This window comes from Polistes fuscatus, unplaced genomic scaffold (assembly GCF_010416935.1).
Source record: "Polistes fuscatus isolate 324 unplaced genomic scaffold, CU_Pfus_HIC Scaffold4, whole genome shotgun sequence".
Taxonomy (NCBI): domain Eukaryota; kingdom Metazoa; phylum Arthropoda; class Insecta; order Hymenoptera; family Vespidae; genus Polistes; species Polistes fuscatus.
Genome location: NW_025113118.1, coordinates 12438771 through 12458001, shown reverse-complemented (window position 1 = coordinate 12458001; position 19231 = coordinate 12438771). Strand labels below are relative to the sequence as shown.

Genomic DNA, 19231 nt, shown 5'->3' with positions numbered 1-19231 from the left:
TTTCGAGCGAACCCAACGTCCATATACACCCTCGCCCTTATCTCACCCTCTCTCACCCTCTCCCTCACCCCCCATCTCTATCTCCTTCTCTTCTTTCATCTCTAGACGTCCTCGTCTCCTGAATTCTCTATCTTTCTCTATCGCGAGGACATTGGAATGGCGTATCGTGTTTCCATAGCCGCAACAATAACGGCGAGTTTATGCGAGGCTGCCCCATGGAGCCCGACCGCCCGTCGTCGTCTGCGTCGTCGACTCGGCGCGACCGACTGCTCTTTCTAACCCTCTCCTGCCCACCCCTCTCACCCTCTCAACCCTCTTTTCCTCTCTCTTTCAATCGTACACTGCATCGCATCGAGGTGTAGAGTTAACCGCGAAACAACTCGCCGGGAGATTCCACATGATTCTTCAGAGTTACGGTAGCGTCGTTTGTTTCCCAGTAGTATTTCCTACGTTTACTATACCAAAGAGAGAAAGAGAGAGAAAGAGAGAGAGAGAGAAGCAAGGTGCTACTTGATAACCCGTTTGAATGTCTCCTCTATACACCTCGAAAGTGGCAAGAATTTATTGGACGATTATGCACGATTCTCCAATCGAAATTGAAACATGAATTTCTCTTATGTCGAGTAAGTAAAGTATAAATTTTTTTTTTTTTGATAAATAATGTTATCTCTGAATATATCGACACACACTACCGGTCAATATATTTTGAAAATCACTCGCTGATTTTCCGTTAACGTTGAATATACATAATTATATCAATTTCGAAACGATTTATCGTCATTGTATCAAAAATACACGTTGACGTGTTTTATACTCTCGGGTTTTTTTTTTTGTTCCAATGTCAGGTGAAAAAAGAGATGTTTGGGGAAGCGTTAAAAGATCGTTTGATAGATCATGATAAATCTTGTTAAGGATTGATCGAATACATCCGACCGCAACGTGATTGCTGACCGCAGAAAAGGACGTGCTTGGTACTCGAATAAACTGAAACGAAATCAATACGGTCGTAGAACGTTAAAGTGGCATATCGTGACTCAACGACCTAAATATATCCCCCGGCCAAGGTGGACACCGGTGAGTGGGTACTCTTTTAACGAAACACGTTCCTCTTCAGCTCGACTGAATGTCGAGAGATCGATGGGGACGCATTCCTACCTTTCGACGCGGCTCTTTAACCCTTTAACTCTGTCAAAATAGGAAGAGCACGACTTCTCTCAAACCAGCAGCCGACTTCTCCTATCTCTCTGTTGGTCTAATTTTAATATCTGGTACTTACGTGTCTCATTCGAACATACGCACTACTTCGAGAACTCTTAACAGTTTACGTTTATTTCACACACACACACACAGACACACACCACGTTCATTTATTTATAGTATACATATATATATAACTGATGTGAGTTCATTACAAAGTTTGTTATACTCGTTTCAATTTTCTATTCAAGAATCAGACGACATTTGTATTTAGTTCCAAATGATATTGATCAAATATATGATTGACTACTTAGAATTATTTTTTTCGTTTACCTTTCGACACCATTTTGACACCTTATTTTTTTTTATATTAAACTAAAGTAAACCTAAGTTCTCGACGAGGATAGAAACTTGAATCATTTTTTGATTTGAAAAGGGCAACAAAATTGAGTGTTACAAGATATTACACAAATACGAATTACGAAATGATTTTTTTATTCCTTTCCGTAGAAGCTTCATCGAGAAGATTTCTGGTTCGGTGTAAGAGGCTAAGGTAGTTTTAACGAAAGTCCGAGTAGTATAAAGCAATGTCGATTGACAGGCCGACGGTTGTACGTACGCGAGTGGAAAGAGTTAACGAGTAAACGTCCGCTTTAGCTTTGCTAAAGTCTTTGGTTAACTTCGAGGAAAGATCGTAACGAGCCATTGCTATCTCTCTCTCTCTCTCTTTCTCTTTCTTTCTTAGTTACAGCTACCGTGACAGAAGCTATCGTTTTGCTCGTTCCATCGAATAAACACGTAAATGACCCCGTAAAACGTCTCCTTTTCAATGGCGCATGAATCAAATCGAAGGTCCTTTTCCTCGAGACATTGCGAATGGTCTAAGAAACAGAATCTGAAAGAGAGAGAGAGAAGATGCTCGTGGTTTTCTTCGAGGGACGACGAGTAGCTCTGTAAATTAGCATTTACGAGATATCGTTCCCAGAATCGATCGATCCGTCGTACTCGTCGAGCCCGAGGGGAAGATTGAGGGAGGAAGATCGTGATCATCGCAGTCACGAAAGAGAGTAACCGAGAGAGAGTGAGAGAGAGAAAGAGAAAGGGTACAATTTATCGCCTCTCCTTGTTCGACATCGGAAAAACGACGCCGAGTGGCCTCCTTTTAAACGATACTTCTACAACGCGAAATACTACACGCGTGCTCTTCGAGCTTACCCTTTTATCGTTCGCCGATATCGGCTCCGATCGCGTAGATCTCGAGATTCCTATCTCGTGAATTATCTATTCTTCGATATCGGCCATCAGGATTGACTATTTTTGTTTTATTCCTTTTTATTTTTTTCTTACGCAAGGAAGAATTATCCGAACAAAAGTATTTACATAAAAGATCTCTCTTTACTCTGTTTCTTTCTCGTTTAGATCGATGCAACCTAGATTTTTCGAAGAAATATATCTACTGCACGAGATATCAGCGTTCTAAGTAATCCCTATTTCCAAATTTAACTAGTAATATTTCAATTATTATTGTTATATATATATTAAAATGTAAATTATTAAATATCTAATATCTAATAAATGAAATTAATAATTAAAATAATTGTATAATTATTAAATATAAATGATTATATATAAATTATTAATAATATACAATATAATATAATTATAAATATATTTTTTCAAGATTATGTTATATATAGATAGAATTAATTAATAATAATACATTTTCCAAGAAATGTCTTTGTTTCCTTTCAAAATAAATTATTGGCATCGGGGACAAGCCGAGTTTCATTTTCCCAACGGAGAATGATATAAACTGCCAGTGGCAGTTTAACAGCAGCAGCAACAGCAGCAGCAGCTATGACGATAATCGTTGAATGCGTCCACGCACGACACGACAACGGACGATAAACGCCTCCGCAAAGCCTCACCTTTGAGTTTTGCATTTGTTCTTTTCTTTTTTTTCTTTCTTTTACTCTTTCTATTTTTCTCGAGTAAACGTGTCGTTTCTTTTTTCTCCATTTTTTCTTTTTCTTAGTTTTTTTTTTTTCCAGAGTCTCTGCAGCACCCTACGAGTCTCTCGTTTCTCCAGTTCCAAGAATGACTCACCTGGAACATCGAGAGGGACTTTTGTCCCCGAACGAAACTTGCCACTGTACTCTCTTGCGGTTACTTACTTACCGAGGAAGAAAAAAAAAATGATAACTCAATTCCCCGATGTGGAAAAATCTAGTTTGAATTATATAAATTCGCGTTTCTTTTGAAATCTTCATTAACTTCAACTTTGGCTGTGGAAAGTACCGAGCACAATCTATTTAACTATTCCATTTTATCTCATACTTGGATTGAAATAGAAGGCATCATGGTTGCCTTCGGAGAGAAAGAGGAGCAGCCTTATGAACATATGGAAACGCGTGATTGCTCGCAATCTTGCTCTTCTCCGACTAGAGTTCGTTAAAAGGAAAGAAACAGAGAGATGAAGAGAGTGAGAGAGAGAGAAATGAAGAGAAACGTGAAAAGGGACACGTCAGAGGAGAGCCAGGATGAAAACCGAAACGCGTCGTGTTGTGGTTCCCACAGGCTGCGCGATCACAGCCAGATCCTCCGCAGTATACCCACATAGCACCACATAGCACCATAGGAACATAAGAGAGGTCCGTAGATACGAGCCCGTTATCTCCCGTGCAATGCAAGGGTGACGAAACCCAACGACGACGTAAGCTGGACATGAAAGGCGACCGACGCGTGTACCACAGACTCTGGTACGCGTCGTGACCAGGAACGTAACCAACATGAATTTCCATGTCATTCGGAGAATCTCGTACCATTCCATTTCCGTTATTTCACTTTTTATTCATCAACATCTATATTAAGTATATCCTAGTACTTAGCAAGAGTGAAATAAATCATATAAATCATACGTTAACCGATCACGCGTATTTATTTTTCTTGCCGTTGGTTACGAAGAAGGAAACGAGATTACGAGAATGAAAATAAAATGTTAAATCAGATCAGATAGTTGTATAACTCGGGGGATTAAGCGAACCGCTCTAAGGTTGCTTTTTTTTCAACGATAAAAGAAATTTCAATCTATCAAGAGAGATAATAGAGTCGTCCCATTTGAATAAAATGAATAAAAGTAAATGACGTTGTTAGCAATGTTATTGAAAGGAAAGAGAAAATCTTTTACGGTTTAATGTAAGTTCTCTGAGCCGTCCCTGTTCATGTACGAGCGTACTTAAACTACATGAGAACTTGTACGTGCGTGGAAGTATACCAGAGACTTATGATTTGTAGATGGGTCTGCAGTGACTCCTCCAGGGGAAATGGTCGGGCACTTTGTATGCAGAATGATTCCCGCAGCTGGTGCAAGCGGGTCACTTTATTCCAGCGAGCAAAACGAGCCGCGTGCCATTGCCTCGCACAGGGATATCGGGTTGCCTGCTTTTGTCGGAGTTATGCACTAAGGAACGGAATCCTTCCTTGCTTCTCATACGATCAGACTATCCGACAATGGAGATTCACCTAGAGATTACATGGCCACTCTCCAGAGAAAACACTTAGTCCTTTTTCCCTTCGATAAGATTGTCCTATGGTCTTTGACCGTTTCCAAGAAGAAAATCCTTACCTTCAAAATTTACTTCAACGGTTTTTATTGTTGTTAAACTAAGCAACGGTTAAATTTGACTTTCCTTTGTAAGATGATCACAAAAACAAGTTTCTTTTTTTTGTTTAAAAGGAAGAATAATACTCGAGGAAAGTTTTAATGACAGGGTTTTACGAGCTACTTGACTACACGAATTCTTTTCAAAAGAGTACAAAAAAATCTTGAAATATAGTATTATCTAGTAATTAAGGAAACGTTCAGGTAGAGGAAGTTCCTTGGTGATCAGAGGTATCACTTATATTCTTTTGAAAAGTCTAGTTGGAATATCAGTGATATATACATCGTGGCAAAAACCACCTGGGTCAATGAACGATCCATGAGTTAGCCTCATGGGTTGTTTTGCTCTCCCCGAAGGATTTTAACACCTGTACCATATCCCAAAGATACTCCAGCGAAATTATCTGATGCAATCTCTCTTCCAAGTAATTCTCGAAATACTTGACTATCCAAAATTTCTTAAATTTCACTCCAACTGATCAATAATTCTATGAATTTTAATGTAACTTCATAGGATAATATTCTTACTTTTTCAGATTCTAATAATTCAACTAACAAACAATAAATAATGCGTTTATAAAACGAGATTATAGAATATGTCCAAATGACAATTGGAGATGACAACGAGAAAAGAAATCATTCTTCGTAGTATCGAAGTTAACCTATTTTTGGTAAAAGGTAACAAAGCGATAGTACATTTAATGGTTTTATTGGCAACGAATCAAGGACATAAAGCTTTACAATCGAGCTGTCAAACCGTTACAGAAGTGACTCGAAGAATTTGAAAAATGATATTAAAAGGAGGACTATGAAGAGATGCATCAAAAGCGATCCCTTCGGTTAAGAATTTGTTGTTTTTTGTTCGTTTACTAAAGGCGTTGATTTCAAGGTGCCAACGAAAAAGGAGAGGAAGTAGAAGTAAAAATGAATGAACGAAGATCTTTCCTTTCGCACACTCTTTTGACTCTTCGTATGGCTTGTTTCTTTCATCGTACAAGCCATTTTTTAAGGGTAGAAAAGAAAATGTTAAAAAGATGGTCTTTTAACGGATGGAAAAAGGACTTCCAGGATTTTCTTTAAATATTAACGTCGTACCGTCCGAACCAATAAAAGGAAAATTGTTTGAAAATTACTCTTGTTAAGGTAAAGAATAAGAGTAAATAAAAATGTAAAAAGAAAAGGAAAAGAAATCTTAGGGGCAGCTGAAATGTTCTTGTTCATGACCGAACATCTCATAAATCTTAAAAGGAAAAGCATATATTTCCATTCAGAATACACCTATTTCATACTACAAGCAGAAATGAGTCTCACCAGAACCTCTGTTTGGTATTCGTAAATTTTCCTTTCCGAACAATACCGAACTGATGCGACAAGCCCCTATAGTCCGACGACGGTTGGTTCTTGCTGCGCTTTTTAAACGATACATAAGTAGATATACTATATATATATTTATCTATTCCACGAAACACCTGTTTTGAGACAAAACAACTTTAAGACTCTCCAAGGCGAAACTAATCTTTCTATGCTTATAGACACACACACACATCTTCAAAAGTATTTTCGAACCTTTTTTCTACTCAGGTATTTTAAATCGAGAAAACAAAAACACATCGACATCTGCCGGAAAATATTTTTCGACATAGAAAGTAAAGTCCAGACAAAATTCGAAACCTTTGTTTACCATCGAGGTAAATAAAAATAAATAAAATATATAAGGAGCGTTTTTTTTTTTTTTTTAATAATTTTATATTACATTTGCAATAGATTCCAAAACCAGCAGTTCTAAAAAAATAAATGTAATATCGTAAAGTCTTCTAACATTTAGAATTTGTGCGTAAAGTTTAAAACTAGTAGTTTTTTTACGTGATTTAATATTTGAAATTTGTATTATTAAAATAAAATAATAAACTTATTATTTTTTTTTCTAGAATACAAATCGACGTAGATGCGTCAGAGTGGATCCTTTGATTATCCTAAACAAAAAGAATCATGCGAGTTATATTCTATTTACGAGGATTGTTTTATGACAGTTTTGAAATTTATTATACGTGGGTCGAACAAAGAAGAAGAATTTCGTAAGTATCTGAAGAAACAAGGCTTCTCATATATAGTTAAGAGCATTCGTAAATTTTCTATGTAAAGGTAACATCTGGCATAAGAGAATCCTTTAATATTTCTCCCCATTCCCATGAAGAGTCCTATGGTGGACACCCCGTAGTGCCATAGTCTGTCGGTTCGTAAGCTTTGAAATCAATACCTGGATCGTTATCTATCTTTAAAGCTGTGAGCATCCTCGAACACCTGTTGTATTTCGAACGAAAGGGTCCGCGCAATAATTAACACCAACTCGAATTCCTTTGCGGATTAAGGATATTTGCGAAACACCATAATGATGATCTTAAAATGTTACCAAACGAATTTCATAAAACTTATCGAATGTGGTTGATACTTAAAGTATTTTTGATCGGTGTTAAAATAATTTTCATTTTTAAGTACCGAATTTAAATATATTCGTAAAATTTGAGCGTGTCGAAATATCGTTGAGTTTTTCTTAAATCGCTTGATTTACTTTTTTTACAATTTGTTTTAATAATTAACTATAATCCGTGGTTTCAATTTTAAACAGAAAAAATTCGCGTCAATTTACATTTTCCTATGATTAATTTACATACGATAATATCGTACAATGCAAAACAATAATATAAATCTAAAATCCAATTACACCTTACGCATTACCATAACGAGAAAAACCATCTTCAAACTTTAACTAATAAAAATCGTTATTTATTTCTGCACCAATCAACAATACTTTATCTACGATCTAGCAAATCGATCGATCGATCAAAGAATTAAATAATTGCGGTAAAAAAAAGAAAGAAAGAAAAAAACGAATTATTGATCGACGAATGATAAATGCGAGTGCATCGATTAGAAATTCCAATGGGGCTGGTTTTGCAAGTATCTCTTTGTCGGTTTCGAGGAAGGTTCGACCTTGCCTGCAAATCCAGTTAACAGCGACATTATAGATTCCTTGATATTGGACTGAGGTGGGACACCGTTGATCTTGAAGGTAAACGCAAAAGATTGAGAGGGGAGGTGACGTAGAGCTGTAATAAAGGAGAGATCCAGATGAGAAGGAGAAAACAAAAAAATTCAGAAAGAAAGATACCTACTACGTACACGAGAAATAAAAATAACAGAAAGAAAAAAATAAATATATGTAAAAGAGAAACAAAAAAAAAACAAAAACAAAAAGAAAAACCAAAATGAAGAAAAAGAAAGAATGACAGGGGTGTTGGGGGGGTGGGGGGGACTCGAAGATGATGGCACGTTTGGTTGGATCGCGTTGCCGATGGAACTGGAAAGAGTTTGACTGCGTGTATGAGAGTGAGAGAGAGAGAGAGAGAAATAAATAGAAGGAGAAGGGAAAACAGAGGGAATGAATGATGCGGCGGCAGGTGCATCGTGGCGCATTTAACGAGTGCTTCGCTCTCAGGCTCCACTGCACCTGTAGCACTTGGACCGAAAAGAGCGTTCCTTCTCTCTCCTCTCCTCTCTTCTTCTATCTTTCCCATCCATTCCACTCCCAACCCTCCATCATCGGCACTACTTCGACTCCAACGACGAGGACGAGGACGACGACGACAATGACGAAGACGATATTCGAGTAGGAGATGATCGTTTCTCTTACCCCACCTCCGGATATACATCCAAAGGCACTTTTAAATGAATTACGCAAACCAGACGGATAATTGGCGTTCCTCTTTAATTTACGACTACGAGGAAAAACGAAGAAAACGAAGGACACGACATTTCTTTTTTTATTTTATTCTCGGATTGAAATATATTTGTGTTATTGTTTGATACGAATAATTACGTTAATTCTCGATATAATTGGATGATACACAAAATAGCAATTTTATCATATACTTTAGCTGGTTGTTTTATGAAATAACGTGATAACATACGAAGAATGGATAGAGTAATACAAATGTACCGAGTTACGATTGAAAAGGTGAAATCGTTTTAAATGAAAATCTGCTCAAATGTAAGGTGCACGACGTCAGTGTTTTTAAATGATAGTTTAAGATACTTAAGATCGTTATAAGATGATATCTGGTTTTAATCGAATGGGATTGATGCGAATAATAATCCAAGTTAAGTTCAGTTGGATACAAAGTAGTAGCCCATTCGACACGACTACGAGAATAAGCCTCAAGCGCCGGCAAAATCATCGGCATAAAAGCTTCTCTCTTTCTCTTTCTCTTTCTCTTTCAGAGTCAGCTCGAATCCTCGTTTATTAATAGAAAACTACCGAGAACGGTAAAGAAGAGGCTGCCAGGATCGAGACGTCCTCCAATCCATCGCAGATTATTTCTCGCGATGCTCGTTCCTGTGCAATTACCTTGGTGTAAGAGTGTAAGTACTTGCGAGTACGAATGTAACTATTATATATCTACGTAAATACCTAGATGTGCACGAAGCTAAAGGTAAGTAAGTGAGTACTCACTTACTTATTTAACGTTAGCAAGGTATACCTACATATACACAGGGTGTTTCAAAAGATCCGTGCATAATTTTCAATGGTACTTTCCGTACGTTAAAATAAGAAAACAAAGTTCATACAAATCATATACGATAAAACACAATCTTGAATAATGTGACGAAATTTTGCAGCATTGGTTTATTGGTGCGTCGCAAACTAAAGACTTCAAATGTCTCCGAAAATAAATATTTAACGAATTCAGATCAGGCATCACGGTGAATTTATTTATCGAATCCTTCATTTCGGCCGGTTATTTATGTATATGCGTGTACCTGTGTATGTATAAATGAAGAGAAGAAGAAGGAAAGCGTTCGTTCCTGCGTAATTCGTGGCACGGGTTTCAAGGTCCGTAAGTCAGGAAGCCAAAGCCCTCCGGGGCTTTAAGAACGTGAGAAATAAGCGCTGCCACGCATGTACGACGATGAAATACGATCGAACGAACGAGCACGGAGAAAGCCGTTCAAAGAGATTCCATGATGCCGAGTCCTTTTTGTCTCTCTTTCTTTCTCTCTTTCTTTTTCTTAGTCTTTTTTTTCCATTACATTTGATTCCTCCTCTCTCTCTCTCTCTCTCTTTTTCTTTCTCTCTGTATCTCCCACTTACTTTCGATGTCCACCTGTTGATTCACTCGGAACAGTCTGATTCACTCGAACTTTTCCGGAAAAATTCTATTAGTGCGTGTCTTCTTTCTACAGATAATTTTTCTAACAAAACAAGAACCAAGTTGATATACCTGTATACGTGCGAGTATAAAGACTGGGTTTACATACACGCACGTATGCATACATACGCAACGAAGAAAATTTAGTACCGACCTTGAGCCAACGTCAGTGCAACTTCTGGAATGGTGAGTTTTTGTACGTTTAAAGCCGCGAAGGACGCGTTACGAACGAGGATGTTTCTTTAACGTTTCGAGATCGAAGCTGCTTATCAGATGAGAACCAGGAAATACCGAAGATTCCGGTTTTTCCAAGGAGGGATACGAAAAGTATATGAGAACGAGGTTTACAAAGTTGGCATTGAAAGAAAGTAGGTAAAGCAAACGCACACACAGAAACGAATAAAGACATGCATTTATTTAAGTATCACCCGCTTGGCCAGTCCGAGCAAAGGTCTCTACGTTTTAAGCTCCTTTTGATGGAACCTGGTCACGTAGGTATGCACTCAATTGGAAACGTTCAGCCTCCACCAGGTGTCACATATTTTCTTCAAATAAAACCAATGACAATCGCATAGGAGGACCATCTTTCCTACAATGGTACGATTATTCTTCAAAACATGTAACTTTTTTAAAAGACTTTTTAGCAAATCATTGTAAAGGTTCTATTGATTTTTATGCTTTTAGTTTATTTATTCTACGAGCAGTCTGAGTCTCGAATCTATACATTCTTTAGCCATTTTTTTGAAAAGAAGAAAGATGGTCGATAATTAATATTATAAAAGTTCAGTCTTTTATAAAAAAAAAAATTGTTAATAAATACTACATTTTTCACATTTATAATTATTCAGATTTTAAGTACCGACAGTTTTTGTATTAATCGATGTAATACTGATCACAATTATAATATATTATATATAAAAATAGTATTTAATCATAAATAGAAATATATTTAAAAAATATTAAATAATATTGCCTCGTTAAATACCAGAACGTTACTAACTCGTTAAAAAGAAAAACTCCCGGGGTTGGGGATGGGGGGTAGGTATTTGGAAAGATGTTATTTAAAGAAACTGGGCAGTCCAGAAATAAAAGATTCTGTTTTATTCAATCCAGGTGAGATGGAAGAGTTAAAAGAAATAGAAAAAAGGGAGGAAGGTAGGCGCGAGAACACGCACAGGTGTGCCTGGAAAGGTATAGGCGCCAACTCTCAGCGGGTAGCCACTACCACCATGGACAGACACCCTATCTTCCACTCCCCTTTCTTTTTTTCTTTCTTCTTTTTCTACCCTCGACATCAATGACACACAACTGAAGATTGTGGAAGAGACGGCGATCGGATCAAAGCGATTGTGGATTTCTGGCAGGAATTCTGTTCAAAAGGAAAACTACTATTCTTCTCAGACCGTACCCCTCCCCTTTCCAGGATTAAATCAACTTTTCTTCTATTCTACGAGAGTCAGTCGTGCATTAACAAAAAAAATGAAAATAGAAGGAAAGAAAGAAAAAAAAGAGAAAACGAAAGAAAGAAAATGAGAACCGTCAAAGTAAGAAATAAGCCAACATATTCTTGTGGTGTTCAGGGAAATATTAAAGCTTGTCGCTTAAGTAATATTCGATCTATCGGTGTGACTATGCGAAGATCATTGTGGAACGAAAGGTGGAACGATAGGAAACGTTGAGATTGAATTAAATCGTTTTGAAAATCAAGGGTATTATCGTGATTCCTTCTTCTCCGATGTTAGTATTTTCTACGTAAACGAACGAACTCACGAACGAACGAACGAACGAACGAACCTAACGGATGATAGTTGGTTGGTAGATAAATAGGTATTAGTTGCTCGTATACACGTAGAGAACCCAGTCAGATAGCGTTTAATGGATGGTAAGGAAAAAGGCGAACCGTGCCGAATAGGCAGACGATCGGTTACGTTGAAAAGCGAGGCTCACCTGTCATTCGACTACCTTCGGGTGGTTCAGGTGCATCTCGAGAAAAAGGGCCCTCTGGCTTATTACGGAATATACTTACGTATATATCTATTCCAGGTAGATAGAAGCAATGCTAAGCTGAAGTTAAGGAAGAAGAGCTAGGACAAACGATTCTATACGATTTGTCAGCGTTTTAAATTCGCTAAATTGTAGCACGTGGTCGCGTAATTTGAATGAAATTATTCCACGTCAGGTCTTAGCACTTTCCATCAATGCCCACGGCTAGTATTCCTTCTTTGTCTGTCCGTCTGCCGTTTCTTTCTTTCTATGATCAATCAATTTTCGTCCTCACGCGAACTCTACGTGATGCATAATCGTCGTTCACGGATTACCCGAAATTGAACGTCCATGTTTCTGAAGTTGCCCGAATACCGTGAGAACAGACCACTCTCGCAAATATCTATTTTATTCTTTGAAAAGAAGAATTTGAATAATATTAAATAACAGAAATTCTATAACTTCTTCGTACTAAATTTATAAAGATAACAATTTAAGTTTCGCCATTTTCTATTAAATATTTCTATTTCTATTTGTTCCCAATAATACAGTGGAATTGAAATCGTGTATGTTAACAAATAAAATGTCTATTTTTTCTTTTGTTAAGTTTCGACGGGAAAGGTCGAAAAATCAATGTCCCACGAGTCAGCATGTCGAGTATATTAATAAATAGAAGGATAAGTGCGTACCGTTTAAAGTGTGCCTACTTACTTACTTGCCTTTGACTTTGAGTAGAATTCTAAACCGCACGAAGACGATAATGGATTCCACGGGATCGTTTTATTCATTATGCTAGACGAACGAAGATACTCTCTTCACCTACGTTTTACGGTATATTATACGCTTATGAACGACGTCGGCTTCGTTCTTATGTAAACACCAATAGAGAGAAGAAACTGAACACAGAGTCGAAGCAGAAGTAACGCAGTATACCTTTCCCACGATTCACCCACGCGAACGGTTTCTCTCGGTCCATGAGAGATCACAGTAGCCGGAGGAAAGTAATTTTGAAGATTGTTATCAGAGATAACGTTCGACAAGATGAAAAAATTAAACTCGATATTAATAACGAAATTAAATATTACCTGAAACCCTTGCCCAGTAACAAGGGATTTTGTTTTATTACTCTGTTTTTGACGTAAAGATATTTCTGCAGGAAATTTCATTTTCGCACATTGATATTCGACAATCTAATGATACATGTAATATTTGATAGTAACGAAAAGTAGGAATGATTTTGATACAAATCTAACTAATGTAAGAGAAAAATGTATTCACGAAGGGAAACAATATAGTCGAGAAAATATCAGTGCGGAAACTTTTGAAATTCGCGAACACGAAATACTCGTTCGTTGACCCTAGTGATCCAGTTCTCCTTGATAACTTCTCGAGAGCCCGGTGGCAATGCCACCATATATGGTTTTACGAGAGCGGATGCCTTCGAAATTCGTAGGATATCATCGTCGTTTGCACTGTTCTCGCGATTAAACGCACCTGTTCTCTCCTCTCTTTCTCTTTCTCTCTTTCTTTCTCCCGTATTCTTTTGACCAAAAAAGTAAAAAACAAAATAAGAAAACGAGTCGATGTCTCCCTTTTCTTTATCGTCGATCGAATCGATCTTTTGGCGGTGTTAAACGATGCCCACAATTATGCGAAGAAAAAGATAAAGAATAAAAGAAAGAAAGAAAGAAAGTAAAAAAAATGTTTAATCGTTTGATCTCGATCGGTCGAACTAATTTTGATTAGTTATCTCTAATATATATATATGTATGTATATGTATATTTAATCGATCGTTCAAAATGTATGCATGCCATCGGCAAGAATCACTATTCCCGTTCTTGTCTAACGTTAAACGGTAAATCCTGACGATAAATAAATTCGTCCGATCGTCGGCAGCCGTCACGCTCGCAAGCAAAAATAATAAGAAAAATAGGAAATAAGGAAAAGAAGAAGAAGAAGAAGAAGAAGAAAAATAATAATAAGAAAAATAAGAGATTCCGTGTGGGTCCATTATCACATAACTGCGGCAAGCGTGGGAGCGTTCGCCGATCTCCAAAGAAAGAGAAAGAGAAAGATAAAGATAGACGGAGAGAGAAAGACGGCCCGAAGGGATACAAATTACTACTATAAACTTTTAATGCTAGCCTCCTACCAACCAAACGTCGGACTCACGCACGTGCGTTCTCGAATTCCAATGTCGAACGAAAATGCCCCGCTACCGTCTTCTCCGCTTCGGGTGAAATACCGTCTTACCATTTTCTTCTCTCTTTCTTTTTTTTCCTAAAACAGAGAGGAAGAGAGAGAGAGAGAGAGAATGAAAGGGTTGGCGAAAAAGAAGGGAAGCAAGGAGTGAGGATGATGACCATACCAACGAGCCGATAACGAACGCGCCGTAATCGTTTCTCTTTTCGCATGATTATATTATGATTATTATACTTAACCGTTCCGTACAATTTTATATACCGGAGAAGGTATTTGACTCGTTAAATAAACACAATAAAAATCAAATTACACTTACGCGCATAATATTCTAACGTAATTGCTATTGCTTCTCGAAGTATCTTCGAGAAGATCGGATTGATGATGCATCGATTCGATCGAATCGATATTGAAATTTTTTTTGTGAAACAAGAAACAGCACGGAATATCGTAGGATATAATAATTCATTGAGAAAGAGATATAATTTTCGCGTGAGAGGTGTATTGCAACGACGGTCGGACCACGAAATCGCGGCCACAGATGCGACTAGAGTTTCGGAAATCCCGATGGGAATAAAGGGATAGAAGAAGAGCCCTCTCCCTTTCGTGGCTAGCGAAGGATCGTTGGCCAGTTACTTCGGTGTGCACTTCGTTTCGTGCAATTGGCAAGGCGCGCGCCGCAATTCTCAAAATTTACAACTGGCGTTAGAAACCACAAAACAGATATATATATATATGTGTGTGTGTGTGTATATATTTATAGAGTAGATGTAGAAGGCGCATGGTTTCAGCTGTTGTTGCTTTCCGAGGCGCGCATGGACGAATAAAAGCACGAGCACCTGCGGTTAGAACGCCTGCCAGCGCTAATTAGACGAGAAAATACGATTCTCTCGCCTAGTCTTCTAACCGGTGTATAACGCTGTCTTCTTTGCTTTCCATTTAACTTCAACTCGTGTCTCTCGGTCGATCCTCTAAAGCCGCGTCTTTTACAATTCTCAACACCCCTTTTTCTTATTATCCCTCTTTCGAAAAGAAATAAAAAAAAACAAAAAAAAAACACAATACGTTCAGGCACGATTCAATTTGTATAATATCGATTTCTCCTTTATTTCGAAATATTTATATTACATATAAGAAACGTTTATCGTCCGTAATTTCTAAGTAAGTAATCATTTAAAAAAGATCCTTTACTTTTCTCCTTATCGTTTATATTCCCCCCATTAAATGATTATTCGAAAGGCAAAAATGATAATTATCTCAATTCCAACGGAAGATGCCTTACCGATGATGATCCGGACTTTCTACAAAAGTATCAACACGATTGGAACTTGCGAGGAAACCTTAAACGCATCAAGGTGTGCTCGGTTGATCGTTTACACCAGTCGCAGCCGTGGGATAGTATGCAGGAGGAAAGTATCTCCTTTCGAAATTTCACTGGAGAGGACTTATTTATCGAAGACGAGAGTAATATCTCGTCTCGAGACGTGGTATGCATGTACGCATAGTTATTCATTCCTATATATGCGTTTGCATGTATGCATGAATGAACGTGCACGCGTGCAACGTGTGTATGTGTTTGCATCGATTCGTTCTTTCGAATCAGCCGCTGCAGGCAAAGCAGCCAGACGAGTCCGAAGAAGGAACAACAACGACACCTGATATTCCCAAGTATGCGTTTTCACGGGCGACAGGTGCTTCGAGAGACGAGCAACGAGTAAAGCGAATTATTCGAGTGCTTCGTCCAACGATGACACGCACGCTCTCGCCTCGATGATACTACCTTTCTCAAAGATTTCAAATAAATAATAATAAAAAGGGATATCCACCGAAGATGGGCTCAAAATAAGAAGAAGAAGAAGAAGAACCCACCTGCCAACTACCAACAATGTATTCTCTTCCTCTTCCTTTTCTCGTTCTCTATAATTGCGGAAGAATCGAATGCTCTTTCCTAACCAACTATTACATTCTCCCCAGTTATGAAATCAAACAGATTCAAGGATATTTGAACAACATCTGCACAAAACCGATTGATCTCGTTCCACTTGAAATTCTTCAATTTCGTTTTTTCTTTTTCTTTAAACAAATACCTATATCTTTTTTTGTTTATCCAATGTTAAAGATTAGTTTAAACGATTGTTAACTTGACGTATTACGTGCGACCTCGAAAAGAAATACAATTTCCGGATGATGATAATTAATGTTATATACCTATATATTATAATCGCGAGAAATGCAGCTGCCCGATAAGAAGAACGTGCCTTGTCACAATGTTGGTTGCTTGATTATTGGACTACACTTCTTATCCTTCCTTCGAGATAACTCACATTCTACGACAACATCAAGGAAAAGAGAAAGATAATTCTCCATATCGATCCTCAATTAATTCTTGCCACTTTCACTGTTCGGGGAACGGAGTTAACGAGAGGGCAGAACGATTCGCTTGGACGGATACTAATCGTTTCGGTAGTTCCCATATGATCTATCTGAACGTTAGACGATTTCCTGCTCGGTTAGAGAATTGGAACAATTTTCTAAGACGACTCTAACTAGGGGAAATGTCTCGACCTTTTTTTTCTTCTTCTTCTTCCCTCGTACAGAAGGTTGGAACGAATGAAAAGAGATCGGGTGTTGAGAAGAAAAAGAACAAAATTAGAAAGAAGGGACTCTCGTGGGTGGGTCGAGAAGAGGTCCTTTTTCTCGTAATTGTGCCATGTGTCGAGTGGATGTTTCAGAGCACGTGTGGAGTTCATTTTTTCAAGAATTTAGCAACCAACCAACCAACCAACCAACCAACCAAGCCAGGACTCTACAAGTATCGCCAGTTAAGATCTTTATTTCTCTCTTCTTCTTCTTCTTGCTTTCCCAGACTGGCGCCGTAGGATTGGTTGAAACGTGAAAAACACTGGAACGTTTGTTCGGTCACTCGAGAGAACGAACGAACGATCAGGAACAGCCCTGCCCCGGGTGACTCGTCACAGATTCGAAGTTACAACGAACCTCTTGTGCATATTTACGACCCCACTCCTACCACCCCCCTACCCATACTTTTCTCTCTTTATTCGAAAGAAAAAAAAACGTCTATGCTTACATATATATATGTGTATATGTAATATGTAATACGTAATCTTCTTTAACGACGTTTTTATACTACCGATCGAAATCTATTGTTTACCATATTCTAAGAAGATTTACGCAGAAAAGAAAAGGACTCAACTGACTATCTTCTTGCATCGTCATCGAACGAGCACCTGCTTTTAGCAAATTCACTAGGAACACTCCTGCGCGTTGGTATTCAAAGTGATTTGTCGATCGTGCGACGGCTAACGTAAACAAAGGGGATGTCATCGCATCCTGTTGACAAAGACGACCTATCGTCAATGAGGCCTCTGACGTACGTGATTGCAAACAAGCGCGGATCCCAGCTAAATTTCTCCTCTCGTTCACTCTCTTCCTCCCTCTCTCCCTCTCTTTCTTTCTATGTATCGATGTACACACGTTATTATACATATATACATGCATACGTAACGCTGATAGAATAAATTCTCTCGAAGATAAATCTCGATCGAGAGATTTATTCTTTACCGGGCAAAAATATGATAATATATTATAAATAATTTAGATTGATATATATTTATACATAAAAAAATAGTATGATTTTATCAATATTTTAAATTATATCAGTATCTAATTCAAAGATTGATGTTTATCAAGCAAGATAATTCGATACACAAATTTGAATGTTCCAAGAGACAAAGCGGTTGATCCAGCACGTTCATGGTTTACACGTTTATCGTATGCATACATATGTGCACGTACGTCTTCGTACGATAGATATTACAAGCTCGTCACACTGCAAGCAACTCTGCAATGTCGCGTACGTACACCCTTTGCACTCCTTCTCGGGAACAAGGAGTGATTGTATCGTCATCGATCCCGCTATTCCACGTCTCTCGATATATATATACCCGACCCACTCGAAATGCAAATAAAGGACGTGCTCGAACAATAAAGACTTTACTGTTTCGTCTCTGAAACGATCTTTGACCTTTCCACGAATCCAAACTCCAAATCAACTTTTTCTCTGATCGCCTTTCAATTTTTATAATTTTTAAAAAAATAATTCATTTATTCATTATTATGTAAATAAAATTTATTAATTATTATGAAGCTTGTATTACTCTCCTTTTTACGGATTTGAAAGGTCTGATTCCTTTGCAATCGTTTAACATGTCCCACCCCATATACACAAACACATCTACCTTATTCTATTAAAATAATTATTTTGTTAAAAATTTATCGTTTTTTTTTATTTTAGTTAAGTATTGATGGGTCAGTGTTTTTAAACTTTGTTGATTGATAAATAATATGTATTAATGTATATTCCTAATGATTGAAATTGGAATTAAAAAAAGGTGCGTTTTCACAAAAATTTAGAGCTATATTAGTTATAGAATTTCAAAAAACAATGTATATGTAATATTTAGTTTCTAGGTGCGCCTTCAGAAATGCATTTAAACATATATTTTAAAAGACAACCATTAAAGGTGCTCAAATTGAAGACAATCAAAAAGGTTTGATGTTAAATCCAATGATGATCACCTGTAACAAGAAGAAAACTATATTAATCATACAATCAAGTGATACAATAGCCTAACATATAAATCTTCCCATTCGCAGATGCATTTTTCAATTGAATTCTATATTTATTTTGATCGAATCTTTAATTACTATTGCAAAAAAATTAGATTTAAACGCGTGATTTTACATTTACATAAAATATATAAAAAAGAAAAAGAAAAAGAAGAAACATTAATTTACAAAGAAAAATAGGATTTAATAATTATTATGAAATACTTATAGAAGAAAAAATTGCAAATTTAATAAAAAACGATCATAGTAAAAAATCTTAAAGACGAAACAAGAAAAAAGAAATAACTTTAATATTCACCGAACGATATAATTAAACTACAAAAGTTAACAATA

The 19231-nt window shown here is 37.2% G+C and overlaps 1 long non-coding RNA gene across 1 annotated transcript; it reads left to right on the top strand.

Moving 5' to 3' along the window:
* The first annotated feature begins 343 nt into the window (after positions 1–343).
* LOC122521069 lies at positions 344–2392 on the top strand. The gene is made up of 3 exons (XR_006304653.1): positions 344–623; positions 913–1074; positions 1198–2392. It is a non-coding gene; the product is annotated as an uncharacterized LOC122521069 (long non-coding RNA).
* The last annotated feature ends 16839 nt before the right edge of the window (positions 2393–19231 follow it).